The 26,577-nt window shown below is 43.8% G+C and overlaps 1 long non-coding RNA gene across 1 annotated transcript in view; it reads left to right on the plus strand.

Moving 5' to 3' along the window:
• The window catches only part of LOC310686469, a 410,525-nt gene extending 384,247 nt beyond the window's left edge, over positions 1–26,278 (plus strand). The window contains exon 3 of the long non-coding RNA XR_014515950.1: positions 26,213–26,278. This is a non-coding gene — a long non-coding RNA (uncharacterized lncRNA). The remainder of the gene's footprint in view (positions 1–26,212) is intronic.
• Positions 26,279–26,577: the final 299 nt, after the last annotated feature.

The following is a 26,577-nucleotide window of genomic DNA, read 5'->3' on the forward strand; positions in this document are numbered from 1 at the left end:
CTTCGCAAGATGAAAAAACCGCTAGACGAAGAGAATCACAGAACGGATTCTTTTCGTCTTGTGAGGCACCACTGTAAATGGCTCTGAAACTCTGTTCATAGACCACCCATGTAAGGATGAAATTGTTAATGGTTTCAGAACTCACAGGGTTAAAGAGTTCTGTGGTGACGTCTCTTCCCTGAGGCGTGGTTAGAAACTTCTACGGGAGTGGCTTGACTCCGAGAGTTTGAGTCTGGTTTCGTTTTCGCGGAGAGAGGATGCAAGATGTGTCAGTTCTCGCCGGGTTGATTTAAGAGCTGTTTTACTTCATGATTATGGCCTTATCTCCCTCTGCAGCAGATGGCTGACCTTGACGCATCTAGCAGTGTTCTGTTTCCCAGGCTTCGACTTTCGACGCAAACAACTCTTGGCAGCCTTTGGAAAAAGAGGCTTCTCTGAGCTTTTACTGCTCACCGCCCCCCCACTGCTTACAGGGCTCCCAGGACGCTTTCCTGCACCCCCAGTGGTAGGTAAAGGGCCCCCAGCAGCTTGCCTCTCTCCAAGCTCCTCACGCAGACACGTTGCAGTAGTGATAGTCCCTTGACCCCCCTTAGGGGTCCCACAGCCTTTCCCAGCTGTGCACTGGCTTCCACGAAGGTGATTAGTGCCCTCTGGCCTTCCCTGTTCTGTTTGCCTCCCACTGGCGTTTATCATGAAGTAAACAGGACCATACCTAGGTTGTGACCAACCACCCTGCTCAAAGAACTCTGCATGCTTGCTGACCAGCAGCTTGGTCTGATCACCCTCTGGGTATGCAAACTTCCACCCATTCGTTGCAGGATCATACCCACAGAAGATCATGTCCTGACACCTAGGACCACCCTCCTTCCGTTGCGCTGTTGGTCTTGGCACTGAAGCCCTAGAACCGAACGAACGGAAGACATGTACCTGTGGCTTTTGCTTGTGCAACAGAAAATGCGGTGTGTCACCTACATCGTGATTGTAGGACCTGTTAAAAACAAAGCTGGCAAATTTCCAAGCCTCACTCCAAAAGCTCTGAGGCAGCCCAGAGTCACACAGCAAAACCCTGACAACTCCAGCCAGTGCTTCACTCCTGTGCTCTGCCAAGCCTCTCTCTTGAGGAGACTTTGCACCCGTCACCTGGTGACGAATTCCCTTTTCCTTGGAAAACTTCTCCAGAGCAGACCCAGTAAACTGTGACCCTTGGTCGCTCTTGAACCCTTGCACCCTGGTGGAGAACCTTCGTTCCACCTCCGCAACCCAATCCTGGATCAGTTGCGCCACCTCCCCCTGTGATTTGAGAGAGAAACACCAGCCAACCTGGCTGTGGTGACCTGTCAGCGACAGCACATACCTGGCCTCACCCAGACTCTCAGACCTCTTGGGTCCTGACAGATCTGTGTGAACCAGCTCAAAGGGCTCTTTGGCTACCCTCCCAAACCCGGGAAAACCAAGCACCTTTGCATCTTTGCATGCCCTGCACTCTTGGGACCTCCCACATTTCCGGAGTTTGCACCCTTTTGTGCACCTGGGCAACTTCTGCACATGACAGGGAACCTTAGCACACTGCGCCTGTGCTTTTCCAGCATTCCCACCACCCTCCAGAGGCGTTTCCAGAACAAAGACATTGTCCTTGCCCTCCACGTCGACAAGCAGCTTCCCCCCTCTGGAAATAGAACAGGTGTTATTTTCAAAACATATTTTGTACCCTGGTACAGCTGGTACAGATAACAGACAACAATACAGTCCTGGTCTTCCCTGTTTACTTCATGATAAACGCCAGTGGGAGGCAAAAGGCAATGGGAGGTGAGTTGAACTCAAAGAGGTCTGTAAATAGGGGTTCACAGTTTCCCTCAGGGTTCGAGACGAGAGGGGGTGTTAATGGTTTCAGAACTCACAGGGTTAAAGAGTTCTGTGGTGACGTCTCTTCCCTGAGGCGTGGTTAGAAACTTCTACGGGAGTGGCTTGACTCCGAGAGTTTGAGTCTGGTTTCGTTTTCGCGGAGAGAGGATGCAAGATGTGTCAGTTCTCGCCGGGTTGATTTAAGAGCTGTTTTACTTCATGATTAAAGGCAAGAGGAGATAAAGAAAGCCTTTGTGTGTGTCTGGATTTATTACCCACATGCTGCAATTGCTTCGACCGCTGTGTTTATCTCTGCTACCGGCAAGAGGGAGAGGCAGGAGGGATTTTTGGATCAGCACGGACAGACAGCAGAGCTGCGCAAGGGGAAGCGTGCTGGACATGTTTGTTTTTTCTTGGAACTCATGGCAACTCTGCACTCTCCGTTGCCATAGAAATCATGTTGTATACGAACCTTCTCTGATTTATGTGAGCTAAATGGCCTTCAAGATACTTGTGTTTCCAACTTTGCCCATTGGAAAATATTATTCAGTTGGCTTCCTCTGGCTTTTCAATACATTCCTTATAAAGAGTCTTCCAGTAGGCATCTGTGTGACCAGGAAGCGGACAGAAATACATTTGATCCTGCAGGTATTTTGAAAACACATCTGATCCTGCTGAAATCATGATGGAAGCTTCCAAGAACATTATCTATTGATGACAAATAGTAGGAGCATTCTGACAAGGAGCGGCACAATATCCTCTGAAACGTGTTCCTGCAAAGGAGTGTGGTTTTTTTAAAAAAGCAAAATAAAAAGCAATGCCTACTAAAGGGAAGCGGGGGGCAGGGGGGACATCCACTAACATAAGGAAGATGCTGAAAGGTAGTGGAACAAAGCAGTTTTTGAAGACTAGAAGCCCTTGCTGTCCATATAGATAATCTGTGTAAAGTAACAATACAAGGAATGGAGACAAACTGATATGGTTACAAAGGGAATGTGGGGGAAGTTGTTAAAAACATTGCCAAAGACCAGGGTGCAAGGAAAGATCCAAAAAAGGGAAAGGGAATGAAGGATAGCCACTCCAGGCAGCTGTAATACTGGGGTCCTATTGACTTCAGCACAGAGAATAGAAAGAACCAGTGAGACAAATATATTCTATTTGGAATTTTCTAGGGATGGCAGGACAGAATGTGAGTTATTTCATGAGGAGGACTAGAGAAACAGTTCTGCAAAATGAAGAGACTCTTGAAAATGGTGTTGCTAAAAATCAAGCCCAGTCCATTGAAATTTCTAACAAGGAAAGTCCTGTAAGAGATCAGAATAGTGGATAGTCAGCTTTCTTTTGATTATGCTTTTTGTGTGCATGCAACAATAGAAGGGATATGGAGAAGGCCTGCAGAGCTCAAACAGTGGTGGGGCTTTCAGTGTGTTGCTGCAAGAGTGGAATGGCAGAAATATATGTTTACCAGCCTTTGATCAATTTATCTAGGACTGGCAGTAGGAATGCAGCAAATCAATGATTTTTCTCTCCCGGTATGAAAACCATACATTCACCGTTGCAGACAAGTGTGCTGAACAGGCAGCAAATTTGAAAATATTGCTTAATCTGCAAGTACATAAAACTAATACAAGCGGGAATCAGAAGAGAAGGAGGATGCACATTTAAGCGAATCATGCATATGATACACAACAATAATTCTGCTCTGTGTTTTACTATTTAAAGAGATGACTGTGCTTGTGAATGGGAAGTCAACAGTGCAACAACAACATGTGGCATGCAATAGAGATGCAGAGATGCATTTTGAAAATGGCATACCCACTCCTACAGAAAAATCCTAGAAATGCAATGTCAGAATGCAATACCAGAATGGGTCTAAGAACCATGGTACACAATGAGCAAAGTCGTATAGAACAGTACAGTTTCTCCTTGACTTTATCCCACAACTTTTATCCCAATATGTATGTCAAAGATGGGTTGAGAACCAAAGGCATCTTATCCTCTCTATCCAGCCCTTGGGACTCTCTCTGAACTGCATATCTCACTGGACCTGCTCCAAACCTTCCTCAAGTGTTTTTGCCCAGTTGGAATGTGCCAGCCTGTGGTCATGTTCATTGTTTGCCTGGCTGGAGGGGTCTGTGTGTTTGTGCATGCGAGAGAGAGAGAAAGAGAGGCAACCTCTGGCTTTTGAATGGCTTGAAAGGTCACATCTATTGCTACACACTCTTCTGCCTCTGGCTCGCGCATCACTGACATGGTGCCATGTGGCTCTGTCTGAAAACGGGTTCCCCACTTCTGCCTTAATAACTGGCCCCTTGAATTTTATATAAGGTTAGAGCATAGTTTTCAGACCAGCTTTTTGTGTGTGTGTGCTGAATACCTTCCATGGTAGGAAGCCCAAACATGTGGGTAAGAGGGAGAACCATAGCTGTCAACCATCCCTTATATGGCGGGAAACTCCCTTATCCCAGCTGTCCCAGATTGATGATATCCCGTAAATCTCCTGGGTTTCAAAGGAAGCAGCTCCTCTCCTCTCCCTCCCTGCCGGCCAGGGAGGAGGGAGGCTCCAACTGTGTTGCTTGGCTGCGTTGCTCACCCAATAAGGAGTCTAAGAACGACTGGGGGGTGGAGCTTGCATGCCTTGTGCCGATCAAATTGGCCGTGTTGCCTGGGGACGCTTTTGCTCAGTGCTTCCCAGCAGAGAGGTGACGGTGGTTTTCCTTGCTGCATCCCCTTTGCCGGGTTGCTGTGCTGTGGGAACCACCGCTTGAGGCTTTGTTTGGCTGCTGGCTGGGCTTTCTGCCTTTGGTTCAGAGGAGCTCAGAAGTTGAACATACCTGTGCTTGGAATCAGATGGATATGTCATCGACAGCCCACTCACCTTTGCTGGGGAAAACGTCTGTCTGGAGCGGGGGCACATGGTGGGGGAAAAGGAAAGGAGCTGGTTGAGTACAATAGCAGGCGGCGATCTGTGGGGGGTTTGTTGTCTAAAATCCCTTATTTTGGCTGCTGATCCCTTATTTTCAAGGCTGCTGGTCCCTTATTTTCAAATCTGTAAGTTGACAGCTATGGGGAGAACATCTGGGTGAGCAAGAGTGTTTCTTGTGGATGCTGGTGGTGCTGTGGTCTAAACCACTGAGCCTCCTGGGCGTGCCGATCGGAAGGTCGGCAGTTCGAATCCCCATGACAGGGTGAGCTGGTTTCTGTCATGGTGTTCCGTTGCACCAGAAGCGGTTTAGTCATGCTGGCCACATGACCTGGAAAACTATCTGTGGACAAATGCTGGTTCCCTCAGCCTGAAAGCGAGATGAGCGTCACCACCCCATAGTTGCCTTTGACTGGACTTAACTGTCCAGGGGTCCTTTACTTTTACATTATTATTATTATTATTATTATTATTATTATTATTATTATTATTATTATTCTAATAATGTGGTCTGAAGCCTTCTCCCATTCTTTTGCCTTCCAAGTAGCACCTCAGCAAATGGAGCTAGAATTTCTTCAGGAATTACTCTACTCGGCATGAATTTATTTATTTGCAAACCCAAAGCGGTTTGCAAAAAAAGATAAAACAATAAACGTACCCACTAAAAGCTTACAACCATAACTTTAAACATGCAGAATGCTAAAACCGCAATAAAATAAACTGAAACAAATTGAAACATATCAAAGTACATGCACGACATTCTTGGGACAATTGGGGGAAATGGCTGGAGTACTGCCCACTCTGCCCCACCTCGCTTCACAGTTCTTTGCTCTAAATTCCTCCCATCCTGAAGCTGTGGTGCTCCTTTCTTCTTAAGCAATGCTAGGGTAACGCTACACAAATTTGTAGCTTTCCATTTTAATTCAGAGTTTATCCACACACACCTCCATTTGCCTTGCCGCTTCTCCCTGGGAAACCCAATCTTTAGCATCGCATCGGAACAAATGGCAATTGTGTTTCCCATGGCTTGCTGTTTGTTCCAATTTAGCACCAAAGAGCGTGCTTTCCAGGGGAAAGTGGCAGACAAAGGCAAAATGGCTTGTACCCATACCTAGAAAGCACAGGAGGTTGAAAACTTCACGGCCCCATACTTTTTAGGCCCGGGACAGGTGGAAATGTGGACAAGCTTACAGTGGTGGTGAGGGTGAGAGAAGACCCTTGCCTTGTCTGACAGACAACTGGGAAATACAACACGAAACTTTTCTTAAAAAGCATTATAGATTTGCATGACTCACAGTTAACACAGAGTACAGCTTGGGGAGAGCTTGGGTCTTTTCTTTAGGGTTTTGAGTGCACAGACTTTACTCCTGAGCTGAAACCAAATTGCCTCAATATGGCATTTGCTGTAGCAACAGATGCAGCTGCCATGTTTTGACAATTCAGTGGCCAGCTTCTTGTTTGTGTGTTTGGTTTTATTATTATTTTATTTTTTGGAACAGCGAGAAACCTTGAGAGCGGCATTCAACACTGCCATGATTTTGAGAGGCTGCATCAATACCCTAATTAAAGAATATTGCAGTCTTTATTTCTTTCTCTTTTTTTGCGTGAAGGGAAATCATAATATAAAATTTTAATTTTATTTTTTTAAAAAGAGGTACACTTCTAATCCTGTATGCTTCAACGGTGGTTTCTAGGCAACTGTCCAACTTGGCAGTGGGTGGTAAGAAACTATTTGAACCATTTCTTTAAAAAAGAGCGCCAGAGTAATTAACACCCTAATTGCCCGATTCTAGCACGAACGCAAAGCATGCAACACAGTAGCGGAGCAGCAAGAAGTGTTATTTTCTGTCTTTAAGGCCAGCACTCAAACAATATGTTATTAAATGACTTTTTGTACCAGAATTTATGTTTAAATCTTCTGCACATGGTACCATGCTGCAGCAGCATATCCATCTCAGATTCAGATATGAAGTTGCCTTATACCAGTGTTTCCCAACCGGTGTGCCGCGGCACACTACTGTGCCGTGAGACACCGGCTGGTGTGCCGTGGGAGGGAGGCGGGCGAGTCGGGCGGCGAGAGGCGGCGGCGGCGAGGATCCGCGTCGAGCCGGGGGCGGCTCCGCGGTGGTGGTGCCGAGCGGCGGGGCAGCGCGCGCAAAAGGGAGGAGCGCGAGACAGAGGAGGAGGAGGAGGCCGGCATGTCCAGGCAGCAGCAGCAACAGCAGCAGCAGCAACTCCCGGCGACGGCTCCTCCTCCGCCCGCTATCGCCGCCACCACCACAACAGCCGCCGCCGCCTCAGCTGCCGCCGTCCCTCAGTCCCTCGCTCTGCTGCCTCCTCCCACCCCGGCAAGGGGAAGGGAAAAAACGTTCACTTTTGTGCGTCGTCCCCCCCGGCGTGACGCTGCGCGCTGACGTCACGGGGCGGGGCTTTAATGGTGGTGTGCCGCGAGATTTTTTTCCGGTAAACAGGTGTGCCGTTGCCCAAAAACGTTTGGGAAACACTGCCTTATACCAAGTGAGACAGTAGGGACATCAAGTTGAATACTGCCTGCACCAGCCTTCTCCAACATAGAAGCCTCTGAAAGTTTGGAACTACAACTTCCATCAACATAGGCATCCTGGTTGTTTTCCAGATATTAATACTGCACAGTTTGAAGTGACTGGATGAGGAAAAACTTAGTCTTATTGGAATGAAGCATTGTTCAGACCCATTACATATTGCTCAAACTTTCACTTGCAGAACTTTCTTTGTAGCAAAACAGAAAAATCTTGTGCACAAGCTCAGCATCTTCTTAGAAATCAGAGCTCTCTCACTCACGCACAGGCTCCATTTTGCCTGTATTCCAGCCCCAAGGCTGTTTTCCTGGAAAGCTTCATTTACATCCTTACTCCACAGAGCCTGGGAACAATGGAGACTAGCCACAACCCATCCCAGATGGTGGATTTGCAGTTCAATACAACTAAGGTTAAACATTCACTTGTCAGCTAGCAGAAAACAACAATGGTTAATTATCAGCTAGTTAAAGCTCGGAGGAGAGCTCTTCTTGCTGTTCTTCAAAGGAACCTTCCAGTTAAACCCTTTCACCAGTACACACAAGCATTCCCATTTCAGTTTCAATTAAACCAATTATACTTAACAGGGTGGAGTTGATGGGTGTTTTAGTCTGAAACATCCAGAGGGCACGAAATTAGATAAAGCTGCTTTAAACGGAATCAGGGCACTGCATTTCTAGCTCAGCATTATCTACTCTGGGCTGACACTAGCTACCTGATCATTTTTTAGCTGGAGATGTTGAGGATGGGACATGGAACTTTCTGCAGGCAGTGCATGGTTTTGATCACTACGCTGTAGCCCCATCTGCTAGCAGATTGCATTTACTAGAAACAATGACCATCATTGTTATTGTTGTTGTTGTTTTGTTGTTTAGTCGTGTCCGACTCTTCGTGACCCCATGGACCAGAGCACGCCAGGCACTTCTGTCTTCCAGTGCCTCCCGCAGTTTGGTCAAACTCATGTTTGTAGCTTCGAGAACATTGTCCAACCATCTCGTCCTCTGTCATCCTCTTCTCCTTGCGCCCTCAATATTTCCCAACATCAGGGTCTTTTCCAGGAAGTCTTCTCTTCTCATGAGGTGGCCAAAGTATTGGAGCCTCAGCTTCAGGATCTGTCCTTCCAGTGAGCACTCAGGGCTGATTTCCTTCAGAATGGATAGGTTTGATCTTCTTGCAGTCCATGGGACTCTCAAGAGTCTCCTCCAGCACCATAATTCCAAAGCATCAATTCTTCAGCAATCAGCCTTCTTTTTGGTCCAGCTCTCACTTCCATACATCACTACTGGGAAAACCATGGCTTTAACTATACGGACCTTTGTTGGCAAGGTGATGTCTCTGCTTTTTAAGATTCTGTCTAGGTTTGTCATTGCTTTTCTACCAAGAAGCAGGCATCTTTTAATTTCGTGACTGCTGTCACCATCTGCAGTGATCATGGAACCCAAGAAAGTAAAATCTCTCACTGCCTCCATTTCTTCCCCTTCTATTTGCCAGGAGGTGATGGGCCCAGTGGCCATGATCTTCGTTTTTTTGATGTTGAGCTTCAGACCATATTTTGCGCTCTCCTCTTTCACCCTCATTAAAAGGTTCTTTAATTCCTCCTCACTTTCTGCCATCAAGGTTGTGTCATCTGCATATCTGATGTTGTTGATATTTCTTCTGGCAATCTTAATTCTGACTTGGGATTCATCCAGCCCAGCCTTTCACTGTTATATGTGCTCTTATACATGATACATGGAGCGAAGACTTCCATATTCCCAAGCCACTGGGAGCTGGGCAGTGAGTATTTACATTCAGAAAATAACAGCAACCCTTGAAAGATTCCTGATATTGGGTTGTGCTGCAAGTGTGTCAGAGGTTCTGGGACTTGGTCAGGGGAGCTAAAGGGCTGAGGTTTGGCTTACCAACCATATTGCTTAAGCTACAGAACTCTTGTCAGATGCATAGGTGAATATGGAAATGTTCGATATTGGGCCATTTTGACAGTTAATCAATCTTGTCCATGCAATTGAGAGGCCCTTGGAGTGGTCAGACCTAATGCACATACTAGGAATATGGTCTTGTACTTCTGTACAGTCAAGTGCACAGTATATTTTGCTGGCTAAAATTCAGGCTCCAGCTTCTTGAGATCTTCCTACATTTCCAAAGGGAAAGGAAGAGGAGAGGCAAAGATTTTAAGATTCCCTTGCATAGTTCAGCAGTTGCAAGAAGCGACAGCTGTCAGCTTCAGAAAGCAGTGAGTGAAAGGGGTTTTCAAGAGAGGAAGAGGTGCAGTGGTTTCAAGAGAGAGAGAGAGAGAGAGAGAGAGAGAGAGAGAGAGAGAAATTAACACCCTTGTTATAAGAAAAAACTGCTCCTTTTCCCTTATGGGGTACCCAAGAGCCTGTATAGAGTCATTATGTAGGTTCTCTATCGGTAGGAGAAAATAACAGAGGCTAGCCAGACAATACTGAGAAGCAAAGCAGCTAGTAAGCCTGATCTTTATTAAACTGTTGCAACAGGGTGTTCCCCCCACACGCAGAGAGAGGGGGAACCCAGAACAATGATGTGCGAGCTCTTATATAGACTTATGAAATTGCCCACCCCGTAGCTCAAGACCACCCCAAAAAACATCATACATACATCACAGAAGGAGGTGGTCTACAACAGAAATCCTGTCTGCCAGGATGCCTGAGAATGGCTAGTGATTGCATAATTGGGCAGCCTGGCGATTCTTTTGTGATGCTGAATACTTTAATTCCTGAATCCAGGTCACAAGCTCGCCCTATTCATACACAACGATGCCCGAAAGACAGGTAAGCAAAATACAATGGAGAGGTTTTCCCATTTCCTTCTTCCTTGCAGAGAAACATTTGAGGTCAATTTGGGAGAGTCAAAATGGCTTCAGGGTTGTTCTCCTGTACTATTTCAGACCCGTGGTTTGCATACTTATGTATGTGTTTGCCTTGTAAATTTATGAACATTTAATTTATATATTTGAGACCTTAAATTATTATAACAGCCCTAATTGCCCGATTCACTGAAGACACTCCAGAACACAGTTTGAAAATCATCTGGAACCCTGATTAGATGGTGATCTTGTGATGGTGGGGGGGCAGGGAGCATTTCCCAGGAACATGAATTTTGCTGACTTCCCATTTTGGGCGGAGTCCCACTTCCTCTAAAGGAGCAGGTATGAATTTTTTTTTTTGGGGGGGGGGATTTCTTGATCCAGCACTGTCGTCAGAGGCAAAAGTGTCCTCCGCTGTGAGAAGAACAGCCTTTTGCTAACTTTGGTTGGTGCGTCAACTGCAGCCATTCCTTGATGGGGACAGTCTAGCTACAGTGAACCATCCTTCACTACCGCAGTGCCTGCCATGTAGCAAAAGGGAAGGAAGGATGAATACACGAGAAGCCCTGTGTGTTTATCTGCTTTGCATATTTGTAAAAACTCTTCTGCTGGCTATAATTTAAGCTGCCTTTGTGTGTAGGATGCCGCCAGGTTTTGGCACCATTTCAAAACAATGGGAAAGCACTCACGCTTAGACTGTCAACACCTCTACGTGCTAGCAGATGCCGGGGCCTCGGCAGAGTTAAAGCACAATGGGGGGAAATGCTTCAACTGTCAACAGCCTTTGTAGAAGCAGATGCTCTGTTTTTGGCAGAGTTTAAATTAAGTAATAAACAAGCTATGGCCTCCCCTTGAAAGTGTGCCTCCCTTACCCCTTGGCGCGTGAACAGGTGCTGCTGGTGTTGCAATTTATTTGGCCCTCCGTTTGAATATTTAAATAACCGTAAACTGGGAAATGCAGTTTGAGCATCAATGATATGCTAAGCGCTTTCCTGTGTTTTCATACATGTGCTGACATGTCTACCCAAGGAGCGGAGTCCCTGTTACTAAAGAGAAATGCCCTTTGATTCAACTCCCAAGTATCTGTCAAAAAGATAAAGTATTCTTAGCTTACGTGCACATTCGTTTTGGCTCGTGTCTACTGTTTGGTTTTATTCAGTTCAATTCTATACCATCCACAGTCGTAGTAAGAGATTGGGCACCCCAGAAAAATGGGCCAATATATATTTTTTAAAAATTCTACATACCTCATTCTACGTGCCCACCTTGAATTTGCATTGTTCGACAGTAGACCACACCAGGATTCAGTCCTTGGCTTGATGCACATAGACTGGTGATGTGAGAAATGACCGGGGGCGGGGGGGGGGGCAGACTGCAAAGGAAGGAACTTCAGAATGGCCTGTCACAAGATCCAAATCCAATCCACCAAACTGCTTAGGCCAGGCTTCCTCAGCCTCAGCCCTCCAGATGTTTTTGGCCTACAACTCTGATGATCCCTAGCTAGCAGGATCATTGGTCAAGGATGCTGGGAATTGTAGTCTCAAAACATCTGAAGGGTCAAGGTTGAGGAAGCCTGGCTTAGGCAATGCCTTCTATCCTCTACAAAAGTTTCCGGAGCCAGCTTTCTTTGCTGATCTGAGCGATAAGGAAAACATACGTTGCCCATTGCAGGCAACTTTTGCTTAGTTTCTCCTCACTCCATCCTCAAGAGCACAGCCTAACAGCCCTCCCCATGTCCTATGGCAAAGAGCAATTGCATAGGATGGTGGCATCAAAAGGAGGCCATGATAGGATACAACATTCTGCTGGACCAAAGCAGGTGGTGAAACCCCATTAGAAAAGTGTATTCGGTGTTATGTTGGAGGGGATGCCAGGAAACAGGGAATTATGTTCACATGTGGTGGGAGTGTAAATATGTTTTTAAGAATTGGCAAAGGGTGTTTAAGGAGATAACAGAAATCACTGGGTTAAAGCTGACCAAAAGTCCAGAGGTAGCATTATTATCAATTTAAGATGGGGTGGAAAGTTCGCAGGCTATGAAGGACTTGCTCACAAATTTATTGATGAATTCTTATATAACCAGGAAGTGGAAGGGGAAAGCAAAATATAAAATGGAAGAATGGTATAAAGAGGTGTGGGATATAGCTATCAAAGATAAATTAACATGTGCCATTAAGGTAAAACGGGGAATACGCAGGAGAAATTATTTTGAAGAGATATGGAGGGTGTTTGTAGAATTGGTACTGTTAAAACGGAAATGGGTCAAACCATCGCAAGAGGTGTTGAAATTTTGGGAGGTTGGATAGTTACAATGGAATGATCTTGGGAGTTGGGAGCACATTTTTATTCTTATTTATTTATGATTACTACTTTGTAAAAAAAAATGTTTTAAAATTATCAGCACTGATTTTGTTTAGGCGAGTTTATCCAAACATGTAGATGTTGACACATAAAGATTTTCTTAAGCAAATAATAAAATAAATAAAAAGAATAGGTATTGATGAACAGTTGACTTTTCATAAGAAAACACAGTAATTAGTCAAAGTTAGTAATGTTAACTTTTTTCCCACTTAACACATCACATGCATTCGTAAGAGTTCTCTTTTTTGAGAAAAGAACATTCTTGTATATAAGCTGTGTTGCACATCAAAGATAGACGGATATAAAATCTATGATAGTTTTTAGTGAATAATCTGGATCTCTGGTACAGCTACGTGATACGTTTTTGATCATATTTTAATAGAACCATGTTTTATACTTGCCTTCTCATTAAGCACAGTAGTACGGCAGTGTTGTAAAATAATAATGCAGAGACAGAAAGGAGGGAAATCTTATAATTTATTAGTCATTTTGAAATCCAGAGCTCTGTGCAGGCAAACTATCACTTCATAAAAGGGTGGAGAAGATGTTACAAAGTAAAAGATATCAGAGTTATGTTATATTCATTGAACTATAAAGATCACCCAAAATATGACAGCTAAATTAATGATAGGCAAATCTGAATCAACAGTCTGCCCTAGATTTCAATACCTGCAGTGGGTCCACTTAGTCCAGTACTGTGTATTCTGAGAGCCTTCTCAGCCCTGATACCTGAGCTCCATTTAACTGAACCGATTATTTTAAAAAAATAAAATAAAAATACGGAATTAGTTTATATTTGCAAGCTCATTCTGTGTGGATTTAGCCCACCAAATTTCCAACAAATGGGGACAGATGTTCCTGTGCTAAGTAGCTTTAAGTTTTATGATAGGGACTATTTACAGAAATACTTAATGAATGTTAGAAAATTAATGAATGTTAGAAAAATGTTGGAATGAAGTTATATGGCTTTAGTAGAAATGTTATAAGGAATTAAGTATAAATAGATTAATAGAGCATTAAAGGGAAAAATAAGGTTAGAATGTGTTAAGACAATTATAGGATAGAAAACAGAGGAAGATGGAAAGGAATTGCTGAAACAATTAATAGAAGTGGAATACAAAAAGGGAGGTGTGAGGAGGTCGTGGAAATTAGTGAAAGAAAGATAAGATATTGAAATTGGACTGTGTTTTAAATGGTTTTTGTTTTGTTTTGTTAGTTGTATGTTAGTGTTTTGCAATGGGTTTTTTATATTTCATTGTATTGTTGTATGTTTTTTCTTTTTTGGTTTTTTGTAGTGTTGTGTTCAATTTGTTGGAAAACTAATAAATATTATGAATAAATAAATAGTTTTATGATAGGGGCGGGGAGTTTGTGCAAGAGGAGCCATATATATATATATATTTGAGGGAATATATATATATATTTGAGGGAATAGGTTTTCTCTCCCACCGTGTTATTTTGAGCAATTTGTATGAAAATAGCATATAGCACACACGAGTGTACCTAGGTAAAGTAGCTTGTAAAATTCCAGAAGTATAGGACACAGGCTAGGGAATTAGGATGAATGAAAACAGTTATGGGTTTTGTTTCTCCTCAGTTGACGCTAACTTCTACTTCTCTCCCAAAATCTCTGTAATTGGAAGAAGGAGAAGCCTAGAAAGATTGCTCCCAGATTAGATGGTAGAAATCTCATTCACAAAACTGCACCCCATCTCTGCCATTTTCTTTTTATGGAGAACTTGCAGCGGATGCACAATCAATTTTCATTGACAGTTCTGATATTATCTGACACTGTTTGCCTCCCCTGAATCTCAGAGGCAGACCCAAGGCTCTGGGAACCAGCCCACCTTGCTTTGAAACACCTTAGGAAGCCCAGTTTCACCTTGAAGAGAGCCTAAAACTCAAAAGCTTTGGATTTGGGCCTTGTCTGAAGTGGATGTGCATGCATAATGGAAAGTACACAAACTACCAATGAACTATGGATCCTTTATAATCCAGTGATGGCTAAGGGAAGCAAAATTTTAATGCCCGTCATATCATAGGCAATATTTCAAAGGAGTAAATTATGGTGGTCTTTCTCTAAGGACAGGAAGAGGGCAGAAAAAGAGAGACATCTCAGTAAGTGTCTCAGAAAACTCTTTAGAAATTTTGGCTCAGTTCTAGAACAAATAACTATACATGCAAACATGCTAATCCATCATATTGCACTGGAGAGGTAAGGAAAAGACCCGCACTTCCGTTGTTCATTTCAAATGCCTAACTTTGTGGCAGATGAAGGTGATGGACTATATGGAACTGGCGGAAATGACTGGCAGAATCCGAGACCAGGGAGAAGAGTTGGTGGAAGAAGATTGGAAGAAATTTAAAGACTATTTACAGAAATATTGCAAAATTAATGAATGTTAGAATGATGTCAGAATGAAGTTAAGTGGTTTTAGCAGTAATGTTATAAAGGTGTATGTAAAAATGGATTGTTAACAGGTGAAAATCCAAAGTTATAATATATTAAGTTAAAGGATTAAGACAAAAACAAAGAGGGAAAGGAATTGCTGAATTAACTAACAGAACTGGAATACAAAAAAGGGAGGTGTGAGGAGGTCAGGGAAGTAAGGAAATGAAATGTAAGGCATGGAAAGACTGATGTGTTTTTTAAGTGTCTTTTATTTTATTGTATTGTATTTTGTACTTTTTCCTTTTTAGTTCTTTTTCTTTTTTTTTCTCCCTTTTTATTTATGTAATTCTTTCTTTGAAACTTTAATAAATATTATTTAAAAAAATAAAAAAATAAAATCAAATGCCTAAGTTTGCCTACACTGATCCATTAGTCCTTACAAGTCAGCCCAATGTAGACCTGTATTACTATCACCATGTTGTAGGTTGAGGGATGGGGACTAAGAAGATACAGTTGTACCTTGGTTCTTGAACGCCTTGTGACTCGAACGTTTTGGCTCCCAAACTCCGCAAACCTGGAAGTGAGTTTTTTGGAAGCCTAACATCTGACGTGGCTTCCCCGGCTTCTGATTGAGTGCAGGAAGCTCCTGCAGCCAATTGGAAGCCACGCCTTGGTTTTCCAACCTTTTCTGAAGTCAAATGGATTTCCGGAAAGGATTAAGTTCAAGAACCATGGTATGACTGTAGTGTGTTGCTTAAGCCATGCCGTGAATTCATGGCTGAGGCAAAATTTGAACTGGGAGCATCCCAGGTGGTCATTTCACAATGTCAGCCACCATGCTACACAAGGTGCTCTATGAGAGTAGAATGACAAAAGTCAACATTTCGGTGTGTGTTTTTTAGAAACCAGCTTCTACTGTTGTAAACGGTGCAGCTGCTTCTGTTAACTGAATTTCCATCTTGATGTCACTGGGGGAGCAGCGGTTTAAGATGTGCTTTACATTACTGTTTCATTCCATCAGTATTATCAAGTTTCTTTATGGGGTTGCTTTGGTATGAATAATAGAAAAGCCTTTATTAATTATATTTGCTCTTATAGAAAGGCAGTTTAGTGGTTTTTAAAAAAGGAAGGAGGAAACTAATGCTTAAACATCAGCAGGATTTGTATAGCTTTAAGCCACTTCAGTAAGGGCCATGCTTTTGTTATAATATGATAGATCCAGAGAAAGGAGTCATGATTGGAGCGGAGACTTGCCCATTCTCCAGAGACTTGTTAAAAGTGGCATGTGAAAAATTGGGGGGGGGGAATAAGCAAAGGCAAGACTTATTTTTAACCCCAAAAAAAAAAAATAATCAGATGAATTTTTTTAATGCAGCTTCAGAGAGATGTGTGTTTGTGTAATTCTTATGCATGAATGTAATTGTGTGTCGTGTGTAAATGACAGGACGCTAATAAACCTGTGGGAGTGACAGCATCTTCATAGTTCAACAATATACTTATCTTGCAAAAGTTTCATTTCAAATATGGATATGTGGAAATATCCAGTCACTTATTAATGCTTGTGATGCACCATAGAGACCTATAAGATCAGCAAGCTAGCCAGGCTAGAAGCCTTGTGTCTGTTGTTTCTTTGTAAGTGCCTTATCTTGTGCTAGGAGCAGCTTTAGTCCCATGGTTGTAAACAGCATTCCTAAGTGTCTACATTTGACAATGAGACGTGCTCTGCTCGAATGTCCTAACCCCCTCAGGTAGAAAGGAATGCAAAGACACCACGTGCAGTGGGGGCTGCTTAGAGAGAGAGTCCTTTGTTTCCTTGAATAGGGAATGAAGGAAAGACCATACATGGTATAATTAGTATTGTGTTGTAACTTTAGATTGGAGGAAGTTTATGCATATGTATTGCTTAATAGTGGTGCTGGAGGAGAATCTTTTTTTAAAAAAATATTTTATTAAGGATTTTCTTGTTTTACAAAAGTGTAGTGCCTCGTTTTTGGCTTGTTTTTTTCATGTAACATTTTTACAAATCCATTTCATTTGTTGAGGCATTAGGGGGGGGGGGGAAGAAAAAAGAAAGAGAGAAGAAAAGGGGGGGGTGGAGAGAGGGAAGATGGATGGGGGTGGGGTCGGGTGGCGGTGTTTCTATTATGTTTAATGTGTGTAGAGTTTGGTGTCAGTGTTGTTTGTGTTGTTCTCTTGTGTTCCTTTGGTGGTGAGAGAGGTTGGGGTAGGCCTAGGGTGTGATTGTTTGTTTGTGATTGGCTGTGGTGATCTTTGTTTTTGTGTGTGAGTGAGGTGGGTGGGTGTTTTGGATCAGGTTAGCCATATTGATTTGTATGCTGTTGGTGGATTATTGTCAATGTCCTGTTGGGCTGAGAGTCCCATGGACTGTAAGAAGATCAAACCTCTCCATTCTTAAGGAAATCAGCCCTGAGTGCTCACTGGAAGGACAGATCGTGAAGCTGAGGCTCCAATACTTTGGCCACCTCACGGGAAGGGAACACTCCCTGGAAAAGACCCTGATGCTGTTTGGGGAAGGAAAGGCTAAGAACTAAACCCTACACACAGCTGGAGCCCCTAAAATGGTTGGGTGGTTCACCTCCTTCTGGCCACCCCCTTCAGCCAAGCTGGTGCCAATCGTGTTGCTCTGCTTTCCTTTGGACCATATCAGCAAAGCCAAGAGGGGGGTCTTGTCAACTGGGCAGCCCAGGATCTCCATACACAGTGCCCAGGCTTGTGCCGTGGGGAGGTTACTTTGGTGCTGGCAACACAGTGGTTTGACTTTGCCCCCATTGGTGCTCCCCATTGTCTCTCGAGACGGACAGATGCCAGCAGCAACAAGGGAGAGCATTCTTTGCCCCAAGCCAGTCGGATGTGCATCAGTTCAAAGTTGGCTTGGGGAATTGGAGACAGTGCTCATCACAAGATTAGGTCAAACCACGATATATGCAGCTGCAATCATCTTGCAGGCCCAGCATCTGTCTCTTGTCAAAGATGTTTCAACACACTTTAAAAAGTTTCTTTTCAAATGCTGGTTTGAATTTCATCTGAAGGAACATAATGAAACAGAAGGGGATTGCTGTGCCCACTTTGAGGTAATGCATTATGATCTCTCAACAGAAAGACTTTGATCTCAGACCCTTCACAATTTTCTTTTCTTTTTTTTAAAAAAAACTTTCAACTACCATTGAAAATCGTTCCCAGTGTGTTTTGCTCTAAAGTGCAAGAATCTTACCAAAGTTCAAAGTAATGCATTTTCGCTTTGTTTCATGTAGCGAGTGTTTTTATTTGTTGTTTTATTTCTCCCTTGATCTGACAAGGTGCAGACTTTGCTTTATTTTCCTTATAAATGTATCTTGACCCTCTTTATATTTGCTATATAGAAATCCAACAGTAAAGGAGTTTGCGCCAAGTGAGCAACGCTCCCCAGCTAGATATAGGTCACATATAGGTAATGCACATAACTCAATAAATATCCCACACATGCTCTGCTACATTTACATGTCCTTAACCACCTGTAATATTTCATATGAAATATTAGCACAGTATGCTTGCCTGGTCACCCGTGGACTAGGTTACATTGGGAGTGCACTGGAAATAGGGAAGGATGAATCTGTTTTTGGTCACTTCTGCATCTATTTAACTGATAGTTTAATGCCATTACATTTCTGTTTTAATTGCTTTTTTGTTTTTGTTTTTTGTTTGTTTTTTATTCAAAATTATAACAAGACATATTATCCAAAAACATATCATCCTTGTTCCCCTCCCCATTTTTGCATCACTGCTGGCCTCCAAACCAGTGGCGTAGCATGGGTTGTCAGCACGCGGGGCAAGGCAAGTAATTTGCACCCCCTAACCCGTGGATTTGCGCCCCCTAACCCTAACCCCCAGATGTTGCGCACGGTGCGACCGGGCCCCCCTGCACCCCCACGCTACGCCACTGCTCCAAACCCCTGCCTGGATAAAATTGTGAGTGATGAAACATTTGTTTAAGGAAGTAAGGAAGGTAATTATGATTCTCAGGAAACTTCAGTCAGCCCCCAACAACACATTGCAGGCCCAGGCTGCACATTCCACACACACACACACACCACTCAAGTGAGCTACCAATAAAAGAAACCACACAGTTGAATGGGGTCAAATCAGGCCACAACTTTATTGGCTACATAAGCATTGGGTAAGCGTTTCAATTTCCGGGCTGCCCATCAGAAATGACATGAGGGTCAACCCGGCAGTGGGGATTCCTATGACTCGGCCCTCCAGATGTTTTGAGACTACAGTTCCCATCATCCCTGACCACTGGTCCTGCTAGCTAGGGATCATGGGAGTTGTAGGCCAAAAACATCTGGAGGGCTGAGTTTGAGGAAGCCTGCTTTAATGGGATATTGTATTTCTGGAGGGGAAATAAAGGGTTTGACCGCCGCTCCAACCAAGACTAAGGTTATCCAATGCCTAAACCGCCTAAGTTGTGATGATTGCTACGAGGTAGGCAATTCCTGCAGGTCATAGCCAATTCACCTGATAGGCAAATTCCTACCTGTCCCTGCAAATACAGTGACCACCGCAGGCCGTAGCAAGTTCAAATCAATGAGTAAATGCAAAATTACCAGAGTGGGTGGGTGGGTTGAGCCGAAGAAGAGCTTGGTGTCTGGGGCTGGCGTGGGCTGATTTAAGTCCCCCAGGAGTGGACCTGAGGGAAGCCTGATGGTTCCCTTATGCCCGCTCCCAGATAGCCCAGCCCTCCACGCCAGCCTGCCCTTGGCCAATTTGGCAGGCTGACGTGGAGCAGGATTTCAAGCTGGGAGTGCAAGCCGAAACTCTTGTTCTGGCCAGGATCAGCTCCCCACACCCAGCCCTGCATTGGTGTGGGGGGGGGGGCAGGTGCTGGCCATCCCGCAAAGTTGTCACACCCCTCAAAGGGGGTAAGCGGACTTCTGTGCTTCCTCTGTGCTTGTGCAAAATCAGAGCGTCCTCACAGCTCTCCTAACTAAGGCTCAGCAAAACAGCTAATTTGTAGTTGACGTGTGTTAATAACTAATACTATATCAAAAATGCAGCATTTGTCATTCTACATGGAGAGAATAAGTAGCGCAAGCAGCTAGAGATTTGCTGATACAGGTAGGGAAACAGATTGAAAATGACAACAAAATGAACCATTTCATATGTTTGAATCTTATCACCTGCTGTCATGCCGCAATGGTGACAAGCCCTCCCAGCCTTTCACAGAATTGTAAACGGTTTCCATTGGTGAAACAGAAGTGATTCAAAAGCAAAACATAAATATTATCTGCTGAGAACCTTTTAAAAAATAAAAAATAAAATAAAGTTTGTCAATTCTCTCTTGAAGCGCAATAGAAGGAACATAGCTCCTTTTCTGTGGCAGGTAGAAACATGGAAGCCGCTGGCTTAATAGTAATTTTTGTGGTGATTTTTCTTAAAATACTAGGGCAGTGATTTTGACATCAGTGGAGGGCTGTTTAGTTATCTGGTATCTGCCTTGGTCAACAGGAGCTGCTTGAAGTCATGGTCAGCAAAAAGTGAGAGTAGGCATGCACATGCTAGCTTCAACCCCCAACATCCTAACCCCAACACTACTCCACTTCTGTGTTGAGAGGAAAGGTCTGAATGGAAGGTATGATGAGGATTCTATATCATGAGGATTAAATGCATTCACCCCACCACAGTGAGAATCTTCCCTTCCCTTCAGACTTCCCTTCTCAATGCAGAGTTGGCAGATAGGGACATGTCCAATGAGGACTAGAGTGAGCTGCTTACGTACATGACAAAGCGTGTTCTCCCTCATGGAGAGCACGTGTTGTGGTGGGGTCTGCCGAGCCACCCCTCTGTTGCCAGGCAGGGTCTCTAAAGAGCGCCTAGGGCAACGAATGGTTCACTGGTTTGCTGGGGTAAAAGTTATGTTGCCATTTCGGTGGGAAGGGAAAATGTTTAAATACTCTGCACGCAGCCTGGAGCTTTCTCTTTGCTGCGTGCAACGGATCACCTGCCCACCCGCCCTTGAGTAAGGGGTTGTTGTGTTGACCTTGCTATGCCTGTCATGGGGTCGTCTGCCGCTGGGGCAGGGGCCTGGTAGGAATTTTGTCCATCTGGCTGATTGGCTGGGCCATTTGTTTTTTGCCTACTGCGTAGCAAATCGTCACAACTTGTAAGGTTGCGGTTAGGCATTGGTTATAAATTGGTTGGTGGAGGGGTTAGGATAGGCTGGGCCTGCCCCTCCATGGTTGCTGCAGAAAAGGAATTCCGTTAAAGGAATCCTGGGGCTTGCCATCTTTTCGTCCGAATCCCTGGAATGGGACTAGGGCCGGCAAGCCCCGGAGAGCATGCGGGGAGAGGTGAGGGCCTGTGACTCAGCTCCATTTCTCCCTGATATTGTTTTCCCTTACTGGCTTCCGGTGGTGCCCAGAAGTCAGTTCTGTCCCCAGGCGGGGGGGGGGGGGACAGATAGTCTTAACCAATGCCTAAACAACCACTCACGGTTATGTATTTAAATAAAGTTGTGGCCAAAATTTTGCCAAAAACCTTAAACAAAAATTAAGTGTGCGCTGTGAGTTTTTTTTTTTGGGGGGGGGGGTGGCTTGGGGACCTTGACACGCAAACTTGTCACCACAGAGTCTGCGGGGACCACAATGAGCCCATCCAGCCAAGTAGAGTCTCCAAGACAGCAAACCGGAAGAGACCCTGACCATGGATCTTGCTGAATCCCAGGAATACTTAGCTGCAGTTCTGTCCCTGTCTAAGTTAATCAGAACCACCTCCAGGACTACAGAAGCAAAAGTGATAATGAACAGGAGGACAGGCTGTCATCAGGAATACCTGCTATGCTCCTCAGGGTCTTCCTACTTCCAACATATTCAGGTAGGAAGTCTGTAGTGTGGACTGAGCAATGTCAGAAGCACTGATGTCATCTGCCAGAGCACATGGATTTGACAGATTTGTTTGTGGAAGTCAAATAATTAGGAAAATAATCAAGCAGAGGTGAGCTACTTCCATTCTTTCCTTTGACAGGTTTCCCACTTCAGACTAGCAGTTTATACGGGAACAGTTATTTTCAAGATTAGTTGGATATCTGATTAAAATCTAAAGCTTGTATTCCAGTTGACTGAATATCTTTTATTTAACCTCAATGTGTTTAACAAAAATAAATTTTACTATGCAGTCAGAAGTAAACACTACTAACTTCAGTGGAGCTGACACTCTGGTAACTCTGCAAAGGATTGTAACCATATTGATAGTAATAAATTGGATATTATGCTATGTAATGCTGCTCTTTGGTGTGTGAGTGCACACATGTGTTTAACAGGCTGCGGGTAGTGCTGTGGTCTAAACCACTTGGGTCAGGATTCAACCCTTCAAAATTCAAAAGTGGTGGTTGCAGCTGACAATCTGCTCAGGGTAGACTTTGAGGACATACATTAAACATCATACATATCATCAAACATATCAGACTCTGTTGCCTTTGTCTTTGCCCGTTTGTTCTCAGGGTGGCTGACACCAGTAAAATTACAATAAAAACATAATGGAGGGGACCAACATAATGGGGGGGGGACTTGTATTTAAAATACAAGTTAGAATGCAATTTAAAATGCAGCCTCATTTTAAAAATAGCCCATAGATCAAAACCATAGGGGGAGGGAAAACATAAGGGTTAGACTGGGTCCAAACCAAAGGCCAGGTGGAACAGCTCTGTCTTGCAGGCCCTGCGGAAAGATGTCAAGTCCCACGGGGCCCTAGTCTCTTGTGACAGAGTCGGGGCCAGTACTGAAAAGGCCCTAGCCCTAGTTGAGACCAATCAACTAGAGACCTCCAAAGTGTTGAGACTTGAGACCTCCAAAGTGTTGTCATTTGTGGACCTTAAGGTCCTCTGCGGGGCATACCAGGAGAGGTGGTCCGTGGGTCCTAGGCCGCATAGGGCTTTAAAGGTGAAAACCAGCACCTTAAACCTGACCCTGTACTCCACTGGGAACAAGTGCAGTTGGTAAAGCACTGGATGAACGTGATCCCGTGGCAAGGACCCTGTAAGGAGCCTCGCTGCGGCATTCTGCACCCGCTGGAGTTTCTGGGTCAGCTTCAAGGGCAGACCTACGTAGAGTGAGTTAGAGATAGAAAGCTTCCCGCAAACAGTATGCGTGACTTCGGACCCACACATATGCTGTTAGGGAACACCATGCCAGGAAGTTTTTTTTTAATGGTTTCAAATCCAGGATCAATAGCAATGTAACAAGATAACAAAGAATGACACACACGCACACACTGAATGTTGGGCTCATTGTAAGAGCTGATTGGTAAGCGGGGAGCATTGCCAGCTGACACCTGACAGATGAAATGCCAGCTTCTTTTGTAACCTGATCATTGTTCCTATTTTTAGTAAACAGGATTTAAGCACCTGCTTTGCTCCTTCATAATTTCCAACATCTGTGGAAGGCTCCTTGTACTTTGTCATTCACCAAGAGGCACAAGTGATTCTCTCTGACTGCTTCATTTATCATTGTAACACCTGCTTCTGCATTTTGAATGGATTGTTTCAAAGATTCCACGTAGACAGAATTCTCTATTTGGTGTATAGGGTATTTTGGTCCAATACACTTTGGCCCTATGCTAAGAGGCAATAGGAAGATATGCTGAGTATAGCCTGGGCCAAAGTATATACAAGGCACCATCAACACAGCAGGCCACCCAGTCATGTGTTCTTTCCACAGTCTGGAGTACTATCCATAAGTCAGGAAAAATGTCTGTCCTCAGACTCTGTTGCCTTTGTCTTTGCCTGTTTGTTCTCACATACCCTGTGTATTATAAACCTATTTGTATTGACTCAGAGGTAAGTTTCACTTTCTTCGACGGATTTTATTCCAGGGAAACACATAGGATTAAAGCCTAAAACCCATTGAACTTAGTGAGATTTGCTCACTGACTCAGCATATGCATTGATAATCATCTTGCTTTACTTACCAATCATTGATCTGCATGCATAAAAATTGTAATTTTGGCTAGAAACTGGGAAATAATTATTTCAAAAAAATCAAGTGCACCTGCCAGCCTGCGTGATACAAAATTGTTATGCCGTGTGATTTTATGACTGCTTACCCAGAAACATTCTACTTGGCAAATGTGCTTAGGATGACTGCGGACCACTTGTAATGCCATAGAAGCTGTTGGCAGCTGAATGGATATAAAGGAGGACCAAGGTAAAGGCCTCTTTCTATTAACAAGAAATTCTTTTCTGTGAACCGCCTTGAGACCTCCGGGTATAGGGCGGTATATAATTTCAATTAACAACAACAACAACAACATTTCTCCAGTGAAAATAGGTAAAGGTAAAGGGACCCCTGACTGTTAGGTCCAGTCGCGGATGACTCTGGGGTTGCGGCGCTCATCTCGCTTTATTGGCCAAGGGAGCTGCCGTACAGCTTCTGGGTCATGTGGCCAAAATGACCAAGCCACTTCTGGCGAACCAGAGCAGCGCACAGAAACGCCATTTACCTTCCCGCAGGAGCGGTACCTATTTATTTACTTGCACTTTGACGTGCTTTCAAACTCCTAGGTTGGCAGGAGCCGGGGCCGAGCAACTGGAGCTCACCCCGTCCAGTGAAAATAGGGACATCCTATTCCATCATCATCATCATCATCATCATCATCATCATCATCATCATCACAATAATAATCGATTTCTTATTTATACCTCACCCATCTGACTGGGCTGCCCCAGCCACTCTGGGTGGCTTCCAACATATATAAAACCATAATAAAACATAAAACATTTTTAAAAACCCTGTACAGCGCTGCCTTCAGATGTCTTTTAAAGGTTGTCTAGTTACCTATCTCCTTGGCTAAGACATCGCATAACTCTATACCCTCCAACATTTCTCCGATGAAAATAGGGACGTCCTAAGAAAAAACAGGACATTCTGGAATCAAATCAGAAACCGGGACAGCTTCTGTAAATCTGGGACTGTCCCTGGAAAATAGGAAAACCTGGAGGGTCTGCTCTCATATTGCTTTGGAAAGTGGAACTCTGATTCGGTCAGCTTTAAATTCCAACTGCATCAAACTCCCCCTCCATCCCTACTCAGAAATAAGCCCTGTTTTGTTCAATGGGGCTTATTCCCAAATTAGGAAATGGTTGAGCATGTGAAAAAGGCCAGATGATGGATGAATAGGATGTGAGCGTGTACCCATGTGTCAGAATTTTCGCTTTTGACACTGGTCCACACATCTCTTCATGCAGCTCCCAAGAGGCTACCCCTGAGGACATGAAGCCTTTGAGTGGGGGGGGGGCATCTCCCATCCCTGCTTCCTAGTAATCAATGGGGACTTATTGTTTTGATTTATGGCATTTCTCTTTTTTTATTTTAACTTTCTGTACAGAGACTACAGCTGGCACTTTAAAAAATGGTTTGCCTGCAGGCTAACACAATGGAGTTTCTTTGTGTGTATCATATCACAGGGTGACATTTTTAGACATTTCATAATGCAACTTTTCATGATGAAGTGAATGTTTAAAAATGTACCTAGAAAGGCAATGGCATGACACTTTGTCCTTCATTTCACTTTCGTTACAGCATGATTGCCATACAATTTCCTATTGTTCAGTCACTCATTTTAGCTGGTTAAAATAACACTAAGTTCAGATGATTAAGAACAGTGTATCATATGAAAAATGTAAGGAGAATTTCATATTTTGTTTGCAGGAATCTGAGCCAATTTACAAGGTTCTGAACTGAACTGGAAATGAAACATCGGCCTATCTTTTCGTAAATGCAAAATTACAAAACTGCTGTCTAGTTCTCAGGAACTCTGTGGGAAAGCAAGCAAGCTCAATTTCCAAAAAATGAAGCCCTTCTAAGCATAAATCTCTTGAGTCTGAAGGCAAATAATTTGGATGCCGCAAAAGAAATGTCTGCATTTAGAATGTTAATTATCACAACTGTTTACCTGTGCATTGAAAGTAAATGGTCAAAGCTAATCTGAGACATCTATCTTGCAAAGCATGTGGCTGTATCATTTCCAAACATTTGGACCATTCCCCTTGATACATTAACAGAAACAGCCACTCTTTAACATCATGGCATTAGGAAAGAGATGAGGACTGATTCTATCTTGAAATACGGATCAGAGTCTAGAGAATGGGAGGAAGCTGGTGTGACTCTATCCATCACATGTTTTAACAACTGCCCTGACTTTAGCCAATCTTCCAGCAGTAAAGTCCTGTGGATTGGGGTTTCCAAACATGGGTGATTGAGGTAAGATGTATTAGATCCATTGGTTGCAAGTGACTTTGAGCCTTCAGTAATAGCAACCAGGTTTCTAATTACAGCCATACCTTGGTTGTCGAACGCCCTGGAACTCGGATGTTTTGGCTCCCGAACGCTGCAAACCCGGAAGTGATTGTTCCGGTTTGCAAATGTTCTTTTGGAACTCCAATGTCCAATGGGGCTTCGCGGGCTTCTGATTGGCTGCAAAATTTGGTTTGCGAACATTCTGGAAGTCGAATTGGATTCCGTTCGACTTCCAAGGCACAGCTGCACTTGGGTTCTGAATTTCAAAAAGTAGTTATATTAAGGCAGTCACAGACAGTAGATACGAAGAATTTCAAATAATCAATTTCATCCATCAATTCCTTAATTATTGCACTGTTCTGTGAAGAAAACAGAGTATACCTCTTCTA

The sequence above is a fragment of the Podarcis liolepis genome (genome assembly GCF_965112155.1).
Source record: "Podarcis liolepis genome assembly, chromosome: 9".
NCBI classification, from domain to species: domain Eukaryota; kingdom Metazoa; phylum Chordata; class Lepidosauria; order Squamata; family Lacertidae; genus Podarcis; species Podarcis liolepis.